Source organism: Danio rerio, chromosome 3 (assembly GCF_052040795.2).
Source record: "Danio rerio strain M-AB ecotype USA chromosome 3, GRCz13ab, whole genome shotgun sequence".
NCBI classification, from domain to species: domain Eukaryota; kingdom Metazoa; phylum Chordata; class Actinopteri; order Cypriniformes; family Danionidae; genus Danio; species Danio rerio.
Window position 1 is genome coordinate 62,498,321 of NC_141023.1, and position 16,680 is coordinate 62,515,000.

Here is a 16,680-nt window from a genome sequence, read left to right on the forward strand (position 1 = left end):
ACTACAACTCCCATCATGCACCTCACACACCAGTTCCTGATTTCCCCTGATTACACACACAGCTGGAAGCTTATGATGTACTAATCAGATGGACCATAAAAACAGCACACACACACACAGTCTGATTCTCAATATGCGCATTACACAAACTACAAATCCGCCATGTTATGGACTACAGATCCCAGTTAAGCAATACACACACAACCAGTTCCTGATCCTGACTGATTGCATACACACAGCTGATGTTGCTCAAGTACTGATTACACACACATATATACAGCTCACTTTGAGACACTCATGTCTAAGTCTTGTCTACTGTTTTAGTGACACTCCAACACGTTTCCCTTGTGTTTTGGTCCTCGCCTTGTTTATGTGTGTATTCCTGTCTGCTGCCTGCTTTTTGACCATCTGCCTGTTATTTTGACTACGTCTCTGGATTGCCCTCATACATCTGTTCGCCCCTGTGTTGACCATTGCTGGCCTGACCTTACTAATAAACCTGCATGTGGATCTGCACCTCTGTTGTCAGTGTCACTTCCCCTGGTTACAGTTAGTACTATTGCCTCACAGCAAGAAAGTAGCTGGTTTGAGCCCCGGCTGGGTCAGTTGGCATTTCTGTGCTGAGTTTGCATGTTCTCCCTGTGTTTGCATGGGTTCTGGTTTCCCCCACAGTCCAAAGACATGCGCTATAGGTGAATTTGGCAAACTAAATTGGCCGTAGTGTATGTGTATGTGAGTGTGTGGGTGTTTCCCAGTACTGGGTTGCAGCTGGAAGGGCATTCGCTGTGTAAAACATATGCTGGAAAAGTTGGCAGTTCATTCTGCTATGGCTCTGGTTCTGACTGGTCAGATAGTGTGTTCTGATTGGTCGACTGCCCACTGTGTTGGAAGCTGCTCTGAGTTGGGATTTTCTGCTCTTCCTCTGCATTTATAAACAGGGTGAACTGTAATGATGGCATCGGTTTAACAGTATCACAGTGTGACTTCTCATTTTTATAAATGAATGCAAAGTGGGTTTGCATTTTGCAGAACAGAAAACAGCGTCTTCTCGACATGTTGAAAACACAAACCAAACTCCTCCAGCCCTCACATGCAGGCTATGTCCACACTAATAGGTTTACATATAAAGCACTTACTGTTTAAATGCATTTTGGCCTAGCATTCACAATGACATACAACTTACAGGAAACAAGAACATTAAAAAAAAAAAAAAAAAAAAAAGCTGCCCAAACGAGGATACACAGAAACAAAAAGCATTTTGGTGTTGTGGACTGTGAAAAGGAAGGCTTTCCAAAAACGATCAAGCATTTTTAGTCATGTGACAAAGTCATGTGACCAATCAAGCTAACACATTAGGTGCGTTCGACATGAAGCTCAGCTGCAGCCGGTGATCAACGAGATTAGCCGAGCGCAGGCGGGGGCGGAGTTGAAAACGGACCCGTCAAGACGGACAGCTGGACACTTCGGGACTCAAAGTTGCTGCAGTCATGATGACCGATCACATGGCGTCATCATATATTTTTTTTGTTATTTTTATTTATAACAACAAAACATTTACAAATAAAACAGAATACAGGCTCTTCAAACTGTAGTTCCTTTTTAAACAATAAGGGAGAATTATGAATAACATATAACAAATGCATGAGAGAAATAAGAGGAAATGAGAGGTTAATATAAACATAAAAACGAACAGGTCTATTAAATACAAAGCAATAAGCATAAATTCTAGGAGTTAAACATCAACCTTTAGGCTAATACTTCTTGTTTGAATATGCTAAAAAAGGGTTTACATATGTGTACATTTATATATATATAAAAATGTCCAATGTAAAAAGCAAAACAAGGTGTTTTGATTAGGTCTTAATAAATGAGATTATTTTGGATAATGAATGTATTTTCAAAAAAGCATTTTAATCCAAAAAGATTGTGTCGAAAAAAACAAAAGGTAACATAAGTGAGCGATGTAGAAGTTTCCCAGAAAGAGCAGGTAGCCTTTAAACTGCTAGACAGGAAATAAAATATATATTTATATTATAATCATAAAACCATTTTATAATTATTTAATAAAATAGTTCTTTAACTTAATTTGTTTAGAGAGCTTTAGGGTGGCAGGATCAATTATGATGATTATTTTATTTCAAGTCTGTAAGACTTATTTGAGTTCATATTTAGGCTATTCACTAAAATATACACTAAAATATATCATTTAAATCGTTCATGTAGATGAATGCAGTAAATAGTCTGTATAAAAAAGGTAAAAATAAACCTGTGCAAACAAGCTAACCTTTATTACCAGATTATTTAACAAAAAATGATACTGCAGTAAAATATTTGTAGTCTTTTAATAAGCAAGATGTGTGCAGGATAGAGAGGGTGTTAAAAGTGATTTGTTTGTTTTGAAACTTTTGAATCGGAATTTGTCCAACTATAAACCCGAAATACACGTGTTTGTTGTCATGTGGTGAACTCGGCCAATCGTGTAATATCGGTGTCGTCATCAAAGCTCCTGCAGTCGCTCTTCAGAAGCTGCACGGTCTGAAGCCTGATTTATACTTCTGCGTCAAGTGACCGGCGTAACTCACGGCGCAGGCAACGCGCTCAGCTGTGCATTTATACTTCTGCGCGCTGTCTCTGTTGGTCTGCATTAACACTTCCGTTGGCAGTGAGGTGTAAATGTTCCTCTGTGTCGAGTTTCTTCACTTCTGTTTTGCTTTTCCTGAACGCTTCCTGGTTGTACAAGTGACTCAAACTCGCTCATTTTGAGGCAGGAACCGGCGGACGTGCAACAACTTTAACTATGAGGTAAACACAAAACAAAACTTTGCATCAGGAGCTCCTTCACGGGACTCCACACTTGTAAACAATCGCTCGCGCCATTCGCGCGGCTCTCAATCCCGCCCAGACTCGTCAGCGCTACCAAGCCGACCAATCACAGAGCTTGCGCTACGCGTCGTTGCGACGTGTAGTTACAATTTTTGAGAGGTGCACATCAGTGACGGCGACGGCCACGGCGAAGGGCTATGCGTCAGCGCCGTAGCATATGCCGGCGTTTGACGCAGAAGTATAAATCAGGCTTGAGTCTGCTGTCTGATCTCGGAGCGCTGTCGCGGTACTTTGATGCCACAAGTGACAGTCACATGGCGTCGGCGCAGCATCAATCCGGACAAGATTTCTAACTACAAGGTGCGTTCGATTTCATGCAGCGCTGCGCAGATCGATCGAAATCTGTTTTAAAGCAGTGCGTGCTGGTAGATTGACGCTGCGCCGACGCCACGTGACTGTCGCATGTGGCATCAAAGTACCGCGACAGCGCTCCGAGATGTAGCATCTAAAGGAGCGACTGCATGAGCTCTGATAACGACACCGAAATTACTTGATTGGCCGAGTTCCTCACATAGCAACAACCACATGTGTTTTGAAGTTTATTATTGGACAAATTCTGTCTCAAAACAGTCATCAAAGCAGCACAATTAGGATAAAAGCCTAAAAGAGGCCGTTTCAGTGAGTTATAAAACAATATGTGTGTGTTATTTTGATCTGAAACTTCACAAACACACTCTAGGGACATCAGAGACTTATTTTAGATCTTGTAAAAAGGGGCACAATAGGTACCCTTAAATGATACTTTAGCATCCTATTTTTTACATTCATTCATTCATTCATTTTCTTGTCGGCTTAGTCCCTTTATTAATCCGGGGTCGCCACGGCGGAATGAACCGCCCCTGATCAAATTCAGGAAACTTCAATGGAAATAAAAAAACACACACACACACAAAAGGCACAGAAGCTAATAGGAAAAGTCACAGCTAGCAGAAGGTTTGTCTGAGAGGAAGAGATGCTGCATCACCTCCTACACAGCCTACTGTCCTCCTCAGCTGGCGGATCTGTCAACCGCTCACAGCTTTAATTAAATGATCCTTCTAGAAGCTCTTTCTCTCTATGAATTCATTCATTTTCCTTCGGCTTAGTTCCTTTATTCTCCATGGGTCGCCACAGCGGAACGAACTGCCAACTTTTCCAGAATATATTTTACACAGCGTATGCCCTTCCAGCTGCAAACCAGTACTGAGAAACACCCATACACTCTCATTCACACACATACACCATGGCCAATTTAGTTTACTTAATTCACCTGTACCACATGTCTTTGGACTGTGGTGGAAACCAGAGCACCCAGAGGAAACCCACGCCAACGTGGGGAGAACATGCAAACTCCACACAAAATGCCATATGGCCTAGCCGAGACTCAAACCAGTGACCTTCTTGCTGTCCGTGCTAACCAATGAGCCACCATGTCCCCCTGTATTAATTAATCATTAAAAAATAAATTAAAATAAATGCTAATCTTTGCTGATTAGTCTGATGACCTAGTTTATCTAGTTTGTCTTTCCGCGCGAGACAAACAAGAGAAACGCCCACCACAACTCATCAACATTGTAGAAGTAATCAGAGTGCAGAGTTTACGTGTGAGCCCAATGTAGGAGTGCAATACAACAATGTAATTAAACACCAGCATATTGCTCTATTCTTAAGCACAAGTAAAAACACATGACACACATTCAGTGTTAGGTCCCGTTAGGTCACGTTTTAGTTTGAAAACGCATAAGTTTTGCTACGGTTAGGCCTCCATCCACACTACCGAAAACGGAGCGTTTTGGAAATGATGGAGCGTTTTAGAAACGCTGGAGAGGCCGTTTCCATTCTTAAACGCAGCTGCTCCGTCTCAGTGTGGATGAGGGAAAACGGAGACATCTGAAAACGGAATCTCTGCTGAGATTCGCTACCTGATTGGGGCTCTTGTGTCATTGCGTATCCTTCCCTTATTCGTCTAGCCCCTATCACATGAATATAACACATGGCTTTAACGCTACCGGAAGACAGCAGACCAGCCTTCACTATAACCAACAACATGGACACAGAAATGGAAGCGTTGTTTGAACTATTGTCTGATTTAGGCGCCATTGTGCAGTTATTCATTTATTACGTTTAGTATCAACTCGACCTCGTCGTCTGTCCACAAAAATACCTCTCTTGCTTTCTTTGCCATCGCGTTCATTGTTCAACCGGCGTTTGTTGACTAACAATAACCAAATGCAGAGCGAGACGCATGCTTTCTGTTTATACTAGAACGCGCATGCCAAGAGTGCGCGAATGGTCACGTGATATACGTTTTTGGTGGCGTAGTGTGGACGGAGATATGTTCAGAAATGCTAGGTGAAACGCTAGTGTGGACGCAGATCGTTTTTGATCTAAAACACCATTTTAAAACTAAAACGCAGTAGTGTAAACAGGGCCTTAATCCACACAACAGCTAAGGCTGAATTATTTTGAAACTTGACTGCCGCACGTGTGTAGGAACAGCTAACAGTGGCCATGGAAATGACAAATGGCAGAGGATCGCAAGATCACAAACAGATTTAAACCTGTAAACAAAGCAGCAACATCGTAAAATTTAGCAACATCGCTTGTTTGTTGTGAATATGCTCCCTCTAGTGGTGGAAATAGCATACTGTGCCTTTAAAGGTCCTGTAAAGTGCTTTGAAATATGCATTTTTATTCGTTGTTTGATGTCATCTCAATGGAAACACAAGGAGAGGGTGGGACATAGAGTAGCTCCTCCCATTTAAAAAAAAAAGTGTTTTGTTTTGTCACCGCTCTGCCAGTGAAAGCGATTGAGTGCATCAAATAAAAAGCAAATGAGAAGCACCTTTAAGGGGGCGGACCATGTCAGATACTGGAGCACATTTGATTGGTTATGATGTGATGAGAAACTGTAGTATGAGGTGACGTGAACAAAACCGTCGATCCATTTGGGTGGAAGCAGTGTTGGCAGACGTATTTGTACGTATTTGTATGATAATTTCAACCTCTTTACGATCAATAATTTAAAAAATCCTATAATGTACAATCATTTCAGAATTTTATGGCATTATAAGGAAATTCATTGTAATCTTCAGGCTTCTTATTAATCTAGCTGCACCTTTTCTGTACTGTCTGTGAGGAGAAGGTGGAGGTGGCTGTTTTCTATCTCATCTTACGTTACCTCTTCTCAGCCAATCAATGTGGAGAACGGCTCTGTCTCACGAGTTAACGCTCCTGCTGCGCATGTCCGTGGTTAGGTCAGTAGTTTTCAGTTTGAGGTAGATCTTTAAAGCAATAATGCTAAAACAATTAGTGCTGTAAAGGAAGGTGAGAAGGACAGGGGAGTTTTCCCTTGATGTTCTCGTTTTTCCCCATTCAAATGCGTCATGTGAACGTGTTTTTTTCCAAAGTTAATCTCATCAAAACAAAGCATGCACACCTCAGAGCGTGTTAACACTTTCAAGCCAACCAGCACTATTTTGCAGTCCATGACGGCATCCAATTTGTACAGCAAAATAAATCCCTTAACATCTGGCAACATGCAACATTCGATGACAGCAACTCATAGGTGGAGTTTGAACCTTCCCACTAAGGTACCTTGGTTTTTAACCTATTGTGGTAATTTGCACGTTGTGTCAAAATGCTTTGTGTCTAGATCAGGGTTGTCCAAACTACGAGGCTTTTTACAAATATTAATAGAATCTGGCCCGCTATACAAAAATGAATGTAATTCAATAAATAACCACCGGGTGTCGCTATGACATGCCTTCAATTAGGCAGCAGTTCCTGTTGTGAAGTTAAACGAACCGAACAAACTGAAGGAAACATAATTGATAATCACGTTTTGGCGATATGCTTAAAAAACGTGTTGGATTAGTTGCCGGTTCATTCCGCTGTGGAAACCCCGGATTAATTTTAGTATGTAAAATTTGGCCCGGGACAATGTTTTTTTTTTTTTTCATCTGGCCCTCGGCCCAAAAAGTTTGGAAACCCCTGGTCTAGATAATATCTGTGTATACTGTCCATTTGACTCGTGTACAATAATTTTCCTCTAAATACGATAATATTTGAGGTTCTGGTACGATACTTTGACATTTCCAATCTGGCAACACTGAGCGGAAGCGACAAACTACATATTTATATTTATATTGAATTTTGACACTGTTATGGGGCAAACTAGCTTATAGATATCCTAAATATGAATAATACTGTACTAACATCTAAGGGTGCTTTTACATCTGTAGTTCGCTTTATTTGGTCCGGACCAAGGGCAATAAATGATACATTGTTGCATTTTCTGCCGTCTTTGGGTCGTTTTCACACCACACTGCTGGCTTTGGTCCGAACCAGTTGAAACGAACCAAAATGCAGTCATCTGACAAAACCCACATCTCTCATTGGCCAGATGTTGTTGATCATAGTTCCTAAACTGCTTATTGATTGGTCAGAATTCACGTGCAGGAAAATGCCAATAAACTCCCGCAAGTAAACAAACCGGCAGACACAAAATGTAATTTTTACTATGGCGGGACGACGATCTATAATATCTATAATATAATGACTATATCCCTGCTTTAGACAAACTATACATTTTGAGAATGAAGCGCGGCCGTGGCTGGAAAACAGTGTTTCAATAGTTCCCACTTAGATATGCTTGGCACTTATAGCAGGTTTGGCATGCTGTCCCGGGAGAGAACCCTGAGCTCGGAGATATTTGAGCCCAGGGCTGCCGCCCGGTCTAGAAGCAAATCAGGAGAACCGAGATCAGGTAGGTCTCGATCGCTCCCCCTTTAAAAGGGGAGAAAAAGGAGGAGATGGGGTGGAAGGGGGGATTCTTCCAAAACAAAGATAGTGCAATAAGGAGAAAGTGATCCATTTATATTAAGCTAGGATCATTCTGATTGGATTATTACTGATTACGGATGAGTGGCCAGCGGTGCACAATCATATCATGTGCTCCTCTCGAAATTAGTTTATGAAACTTCACTTAATGCATCGCTCGTCACTTCAGGAGGAGACGTGAATTAATTTAGCTAAACTGCGACATGGTCATCTTGCGGAAATATTACCAACGATCCATCAGGTAATGTTTTCCCTCTCTCTCTCTCACTCTATTGGTAAAGCGCTGTCAACAAATATTTTTTCCTCAATATCCCATAATGCACAGCGCATCGGCCTACGGCAGCTGGATTAGTCCAAAAGTTGCAGTTCCTTTTGCGGTTGGACCTGTTTTAGTACGAATCATATTCTCACCACAAACGAACCGCTCCAGGGTTAGTTTGAAAGCGTACCGAGACCACCTCTTCAAGCAGGTCTCGGTACGCTTATTTGGTCCGCTTTTGGTGCGCACTCGAGTACGATTGCTGCATTCAAACCTGCCCAAACGAACCGTACCAAAAGGGAAACGAACTTTAGTGCGATTCAATCGAACTAAATAAGGCAGGTGTGAAAGCACCCTAAAAAACTTTAATTTCATGGGACTTTTAAGTGACATCAAGATGACTAAAAACAATAACATGATTTTTCATTTTATATATATGCAGATAGTATGAGGCTAGTGTTTGCTTACAGTTTCAGTTGGTTATGTTACACGTCTGACAGGATTCAACGATAAATAAAAGCAGTTCACAATGTTTCTGTGGAGTCCTTCCCTCTGTGTTTGTGAGTTTTCGGGTGTCGTGTTGAACTGCAGTGCTGTCCGCGTGGGAGGAAAGAGAGCTCTCGGGTGGCCAGAGCTTCACACTTTCAGCCCACAACAGTTCAGACACAAAAACCGGCTCATACTCGCTCACTCGTGCTGGATTACATGGTACATCTCAAATCAGAACTGAACCTGGAGCTCCAACATCTTCCAGCAGGTCCTGCTCTCGGAGGTGCATGTGCGTTCAAGAAAACAAGTGGTCTCAGATTGTGACCACTAGTACTGAGTTACATTCATTCATTCATTTATTTTCCTTCAGCTTAGTCCCTTATTTCTCAAAGGGCCGCCACAAAGGAATGAACCACCAACTTGTCCAGCATATGTTTTACTTCCAACTGCAACCTAGTACTGGGAAACACTCATACACTCTCAAATTCACACACACATTCATTCAGTATGGTCAATTTAGCAACCCATTTAGCTACCCAATTCCCCTATAGCGCATATCTGTGGACTGTGGGAGAGCACCAGGAGGAAACCCACACCAACATGGGGAGAACATGCAAACTCCACACAGAAATACCAACTGGCCAAACCACTGACCTTCTTGCTTTGAGGTAACAGTGCTAACCGTGCCACCCTACTGAGTTAAGGTTGGTTTATACTTGTCCCATGGTGTCCCACGGCGCATGCCTTGAATGTAGTCCTTAATTTATACTTATGCATGCTGTTTGTGTTGCTCTGCAATGACTCTTCTGAAACACTAGCTGGCAGTAGGTTATAACATGTCTGACGTGTCGCCCAATCAAGAAAAAGGAGATAGGACTAGGGGTGGGAGGGAGATGCTGACGTAAGAAATTCTGGTTATTATAATTGAGTTGGGAATCTTTTGATTGGTGAATCATGTGTTAGCTAATGCGCGACCAGCCAGGGGCAGACTGGGACTAAAAATCAGCCCTGGCACTGTAGCCACACCAGCCCACGTTACCACACCGACACAGCCCCAGGCACGGAAACGCATATCCACTACTTATATTGGTGTACAGATGGTGAAATAATATAAGCAGTACCATATGTGATAGATATTTAAACATTTAATGCATGTGACTGGAACAAAAACAACATATTTATAACAAATGTATCTATGCAATCATTTTATTCATTCATTATCTTTTCGGCTTAGTCCCTTTATTAATCAGGGATCGCCACAGTGGAAAAACCGCCAACTTACCCAGCATATACAGGGCTCGAAATTAACTTTTTTACTTGGTAGCACAGGTGCTCCCAACTTCAAATATTTGGGGGCACCAAAATAAATTTAGGAGCACCAGAAAAAATTTAGGAGCACCCACCAAAAATGAATGAGCACTGCTGCAAATTGCTTTTTAAGGGATTTATTGTATTTTAAAACAACATCAATAGGACTGACAAAAACCAGAAACAACTATCTAACTAATGCTGCGAAGACTTTGATATTTGTGTGCAATAATTCCAAAATGAATGTCTAATAATTAGGCCATAGAATATTAGTGATGATGAAAATGACAATAATAGTAACAATGAATTACATTTCTCATTATGATGCTGCCTTGAATGTGCATGAATGTAGGTTATCTGCTATTAAAAGTCTGTTACTTTATGAAAAATAATTGTATAGTTTGCATCAAACAAAAATTAAGCATTGCAGTAAGAAATATTTATTTTGTACTGCTGTTTATATATGCATGTCAATTTAATAAATAATATTTCTGCTACAAAACAAACAAAAGTTTATAATAAATCATTCAATTCAATGATGAAAGCTGCAAAGCAGTCATCAGTAAATAAATAAAAAAAATAAAAAATAATATACACCTCAAAAAAAGAAAAGACAAAAGAAAGTAAGTAAAGTCTCACTTCTATCACTCTTCAAAAGTTTTGGTTCAGTTTGTGTCAATTTAAAGGTTCAGTCTGAGATGATCTTTATTTTTCTGTGTTTGTGGAAAAGCAGGCGAGTCAGCCGACCCAATTTATGAGCAGGCAGAGCAGGATTCTTGCGCTGACCACCGGCCCAATACCGCTCTTTGTTATGAGCCGCAGTTTCAGTGTAAACTTAGTAAAGGCGAGCTTCTTTGGCGATGATATGTACAGTATTAGATTTGACTTTTAGCGGACATTTGCGCTGAACACGCAGTGAATGCGACGCATCGAGATTCGGGCGCCTTCTCCAAGAAGCGCGTACTCGATTGATCTCAGCTGGGGGATCATTATTCACCATGTGACGTGTCATGATCGCTCTCATCTGCGCCTCAACTTTAGGTGGGGTTTGCAAACCTGTGTGCTTTAAGTTTTTACTCTTCAGCCGTTTGCATTTCCCCGTGGTCATAAAAGCTCCTTCCCTGTCATCTGACAGCGGAATACCTTGAGTGATTGACAGATAATATGAACCAATATAGCGGCAGGGAAGAGCGATTCAGCACGTTTTTACAAAAAATCAAAACAGGTCGCTCTACAACCATTATCTGCAGTCGCACTAATGCGCCCGAATATATTATGAGGTCGCATAGATTAATTTTCGGGCGCATATGCGACCAAAATGGTCGCAATTTCGAGCCCTGACGCAGCAGATGCCCTCCAAGCTGCAACTCACTGTGAAACCCCTATACACACACATTTACATACATGCACTACAGACAATTAGGCCTACCCAATTCACCTAGAGCACATGTGAGGGAAACCAGGAGGAAACCCACACGAACATGCAAACTCCAAACAGAAACGTCAACTCACCCAGCCGAGGCTCGAAATAGCGACCTTCTTGCGCCCCTGCGCTGCCCCCTTTGAGACTATTTCAGTTAAATTTATGCATTTGGCAGCGTTTGATTTTACAGACTTTTTTTTTTGCTTTCTGTGAGCTTCTCGGCACCGCCTTTCCTTTTTTATAGTCCATTTCTGACAATCAGCTTGTGTTGCATTTACTGTTTGTTTGACATTCTTGCCAGATTTTGATTACGTCTGCATAACCTCTAATTGGGTCGGCCCATCTCAAACCAGTCGGTCATTGCCGATTGGGCCAATGCTTAACATTTATTATTATTATTACTACTATAATCATCATCATCATCATCATAATACTCACATCTTGCAAGAGATAAAAGCTGCCTGCATGTAAAAACTATACATATAAAAAAATAAATTAAAAAAATAGCTGACCGACCCACATTTAAAAAACGGTCCGGCCCTTCTGGCAATTGCCAGAATTGCCAGATGGCCAGTCCGCCCCTGCGACCAGCTGTGGACAATCATAAGCACATGCTCCTCGAAAAGTTAGTTTAGGTGTCCTCTCAAACATTTACTGCATCGCGCATTTATTTTGGTCTTGTAAATCTGCCTAAATTCATTATATGTCCTAATGGCTGTGTAAGCCACAGCCATGTCACCCTGCAGCCCAAGACTGGTTACTCACTGAAGCTAAGCAGGGCTGAGCCTGGTCAGTACCTGGATGGGAGACCACTAGGGAACACTAGGTTGCTGTTGGAAGTGGTGTAAGTGAGGCCAGCAGGGGGCGCCCAACCTGTGGTCTGTGTGAGTCCTAATGCCCCAGTAAAAGTGAAGGGGACACTATACTGTCAGTGGGCGTCGCCTTTCGAATGAGACGTTAAACCGAGGTCCTAACTCTCTGTGGTCATTAATAATCCCATGGCACTTCTCGTGAAAGAGCAGGGGTGTAACCCCGGTGTCCTGGCCAAAGTCCCTCTATCGGCCCTTGCGATCATGGCCTCCCAATCATCCCCGTCCACCAAATTGGCTCGATCACTGTCTCTCCACTCCACCAATAGCTGGTGTGTGGTGAGCGCACTGGCGCCGTTGTCCTGTGGCTGCCGTCGCATCATCCAAGTGGATGCTGCACACTGGTGGTGGTGTGGAGAGACCCCCCCTCATGATTGTAAAGCGCTTTGGGTGTATGGCCATACACAATAAATGCACTATATAAATACACATTACATTTACATTTACATAATATTGAGTCTCTCATGAGAACCGAATCAAACTGACTCTATCCATTCATTTTTTAGGCTTACTGTTCTTCTGCTTAAGGTCCTCTCGGTTTACTAAGATCAACTGCAATTAAGCCTGTGATTTCCTCTAAGAGGCCACAGTAAAATCATCCTGTAACAGCACACTTTTCTATTCTGGGATGTGTTCCGCTCTCAGCGAAATGAACGATGAATAATTGAGAAGAGTCTTTCCATCAGAGTGAACATCATAAAACTGCACACAAGCTCCTGAAGCAGAGCGTTTGAAGCTGCTCCATTTTAACATCATCAAATCGTACACAATCCTGAAAAGTGTGTGCTTCTAATCATTTGAGAGTGTAGTTGCACTGTAAGTTTTATGGTGAGAATTTGATGGAACAAGGTTAATAAAATTCACATTTTATAGGAGAAACCTGATGTCAGAAGTTTTGTACTTGCTGTCTTGGTTCTGTTTAAGGCCTTGTTCACACAAACATGGGTTTTTTAAACTACGCAGTTTATTTCTTTTAGTTTGGTTGGAATAAAAGCAGTTTTTAATAAAAATAATAATAATAAAAAATTAATAATAAAAATAAAAATTAAGCCAAATATTTTTAGACCCCTTTAGATATTTTTGATTGTCTACAGAACAAAACGATAACTTGCTGAATGACTAGCCTAGTTAACACCAGGGCTGCACAATTAATCGAAAAAAGATCACGATCACGATCTCGACCCTACACATGATCTTAATTCAGCTTTTCTACGATTCAGCCTATTATATTTTCAAGGTCAGGAGAGAAGCAAGGCAGTCACACAAGTCTTCACAGCAGCATTAGTTATGTTTCCATTCACCTATTTTGCAAATGCGCATAAAAAAACAGTTGATGGAAACGCAATGATGCGCATAAATTTTGAAAATGCGCATAAAAAACTTATGTGCCTGAGTAGGATAAACTTTTTATTCGATAAGAAAAGATGCGCAAAAACTGCGATGGAAACACTTTTACCGCACAAACTCCAGCATGCGCATTAAAAAAAGATCATGCGATTTTGTTAAAAGAGATCATGTGATGCTTAAAATGTGTGGGAATGGATAAAACGTCAGGTTGAGCACATTATAAAACATCTGAAATGTTGTTTTGGTCTTTATAAAACGCCTTACCATTTCAGTATTAATGTTATTATATTATTAATGACCTCCGGAATCAAGAGCGCCTGTGCTCCGCGTCTGACACCTTCAAATGCCACTGCGCGCTCACTGCTTGTCAGGATTGTCTTTTGAGACGCATTCATTTAGAAAAGATTGATGCAGCTTCTCTTTCTGCAGCAAATGCCGTTTTTACTGTTGATATTTGGCGCCAGTTAATCAGGAAGTGACGATTTTGTTCGCTTTTGTCTCGTTGGATGGAAACGGTGCTTCATTTGCACAACTCTTATGCGATAATCGTGTTTTGCGCATAAAGTTTATTCGCATTTTTGGATGGAAACATAGCTAGTGACACCTTCAAATGGCGTCAAAAGTGTCACATACTGTATTCATAAGGTATAATTTACCCAGAAATGTCGTTTCGGGCTAAATGTAATGATGTATTCATGGCCGCGAAATCACACGTGAGCTGACCGCGAGGTGTTTGTACTGAGAGTACGCGCGTGCACGCATAACGCCTACTTCAGTGAACACAACCTGCATAGGCTGTAAATAACAGGTAATGAAGTTGTAAATAACGTTCAGTTTGTTACACAGAGCCATCGGTCATTTTGATTTGCATGTTTGTGTTTTTTCTCACAGTGAAAGCAGCCATAAGCCACAATTGGAAGTAAAAGATAAACCTATGCACACATCATTTTAATAAACATATCGCATTTTAGAGTTATAATTACGATAAGCATTTGATAAAAAAACAGTTTTTTTTAACAGAAAACAGTTAAACAGAGCATCTACTGCGTGAGAATGAGAGATAATGGATCTCCTTTCACTTTCGCTCTTGGATAGGGAAACCTTTACGCACAGACATCAATTAGTCTATAAATTATTAATTGCGTTTGTTAAGCGCAAATATTCGTTTCAAAACTATTTCTAAATTCAGTTCTAATTTCCAGCAAACGAATAAATGAACAATAATAACAAAATGTGCTCAAAAACCTGAGTTATATCCTAAAACACATGCTGTGCCCCATCTGGTCTAAAACCTGACAGGTGGGCAAATCTAAGCTAGTTTTTAATAAAACAAATATAAATATGGATATAATAAATAATACTGCTAATAATAATAACATTATACAAAAGCAAATTGTTATGAATGAACTGAAAAAGCCTCCCGAGATGAAGAAGACATAAAAGCAGTGATTTTTCATATTTATGTAGGCTAGAAAATAATATGTTTTGTAATATTTTAATCCTTTATATTTATATCCTATATCTATTCTTATTATATCCTATATATATCCTTAATATTTAAATTTTTTCATATGTAAAGATGTTTGCCTATTGCTTTCTTGTGCGTATTAAGCAGTGCAACTCTGCGCCGGAGTTTAGACCGGGTTAGTTTTGGTCTAATGAAAAATCTATTATAGTTCCTCAAAATAGCAACGCGCCAGCGGTCCGCCTCAGAACGCCTCCCTTTTTAGACCAGAACGCCTATGGGCGCACAAATGAGCGCTAATGCATTTGCTATTTAAACAGCGTAAATCGTCACCTTAGAATTATAAGGTTCTATCTGCGTTCTGAAGGATTTTGAGATATTGAACTTCAAAGTTTTGCATTCCATATAGCAAACAATATGTGTGTAACAGTTCTGTTTCATACATTAACATGACAGAGACCCTACGGGTACTCTAAATGTAAATTATCAAAGTTCTCTTACAGTTGCAAATTGGAGTAAAAGAAACACGGTAAATGCAGAGAGAACCTTCTCATTCTGAAAAGTCATTTGCCCCTTGGAATTATAAGGTTCTATCTGGAAAATTATTCATTGAAGCATTACTTTTCAAGAAATACAATCAGAAAATAAATAATTTGGTGTTGTAACAATTTGTTGATGCTTGAGAAAGTTACATTTGTGCTTTCTAAAACATTTACTTAATGCTTTAGGATGAATATTTTTACTTGTTCAAATTTAACATACAGTACAAGGCTGTGCTAAAGATTTTATCCAGTGCAGATGTCAATTTTAGGTAATTAACATGGTCACAGTTATTAAACTTTATGCTTTATATGAATTATTGAATTATATTTATTAATATTTATGCTATATTTATTGATTTATATGCTCCATGAAAATGATATGCCCTTCAAGGCTTAATATTAAATTTAAAGACGTTAAAAGAAAACAGATAATGAGCAAATGAGTTTAATAAACACTGAAAAGTGTTTCACTGACTATATATACACAAATAAAAATATTCCTCATTTGATATATAATTTTTTTTTAATACTCGTTTTCAACGGTGTAAAATTTAACAACAACGACAATTTAACGACAGAGACGCCACGTTGTGTTGGCAAAACAAGCGTGAAGTGTTGCTTTTATAGTTTGCTGCAGTTAAGTTTCGTTTTCATTTTCTGTCTGTGAGAGTGCAGCTGGAGTCATGCGTGGATTAACAGTGTACGCGACGCTCGACAACAATAACTTACGTGTCTAAGGAGGAACATTGTTTACCTGAGAGCTGTTCTCATCTGCAAACGCTGAGATCGGATTCGCTTGTAGTCTTCTCTTAATAAAGACGCAGCTCTAGTTGCTGGTGATTGTCCTGTCTCTACAGATTTGGGAAGTGAGCGACCAGTGCTCTTTGTTTATTCAGTTTGTATTTTATTCGTATCGAACAAACTATTGCACCGAGTGTAAACAAGTTAGCACTAACAGTTACAACCAAACTATAACCTCGTGTAGGATTTTGTGACCGGAATAACACACATGGCTTTCTGACGCTACCTGCCGAGTTCATCTAAGTATCCGGGAAATGCTGAGTTTTTTCTTTCTCTCATTTGCCGTGCGGTATCAAACATTGCATGAAAATACACGCTTAGAGCAGATCCTCGAATCAAATATCTTGTTTGTCGCGAGGGACATGAATGAATTCCCTGAATGAAAGAGCCAAACTGCAGTTAAAGTCCACCATTTATTAATTTGGCAAATAATTCGACTACAGATGTCCATGTAAACACAGTCACTTTGTCCT

The 16,680-nt window shown here is 40.3% G+C and overlaps 1 protein-coding gene across 4 annotated transcripts in view; it reads right to left on the reverse strand.

The window, feature by feature from the left end:
* Positions 1-16,680, reverse strand: part of cyth1a (cytohesin 1a) — a 102,632-nt gene that overhangs the window by 84,399 nt on the left and 1,553 nt on the right. The window lies entirely within an intron of this gene.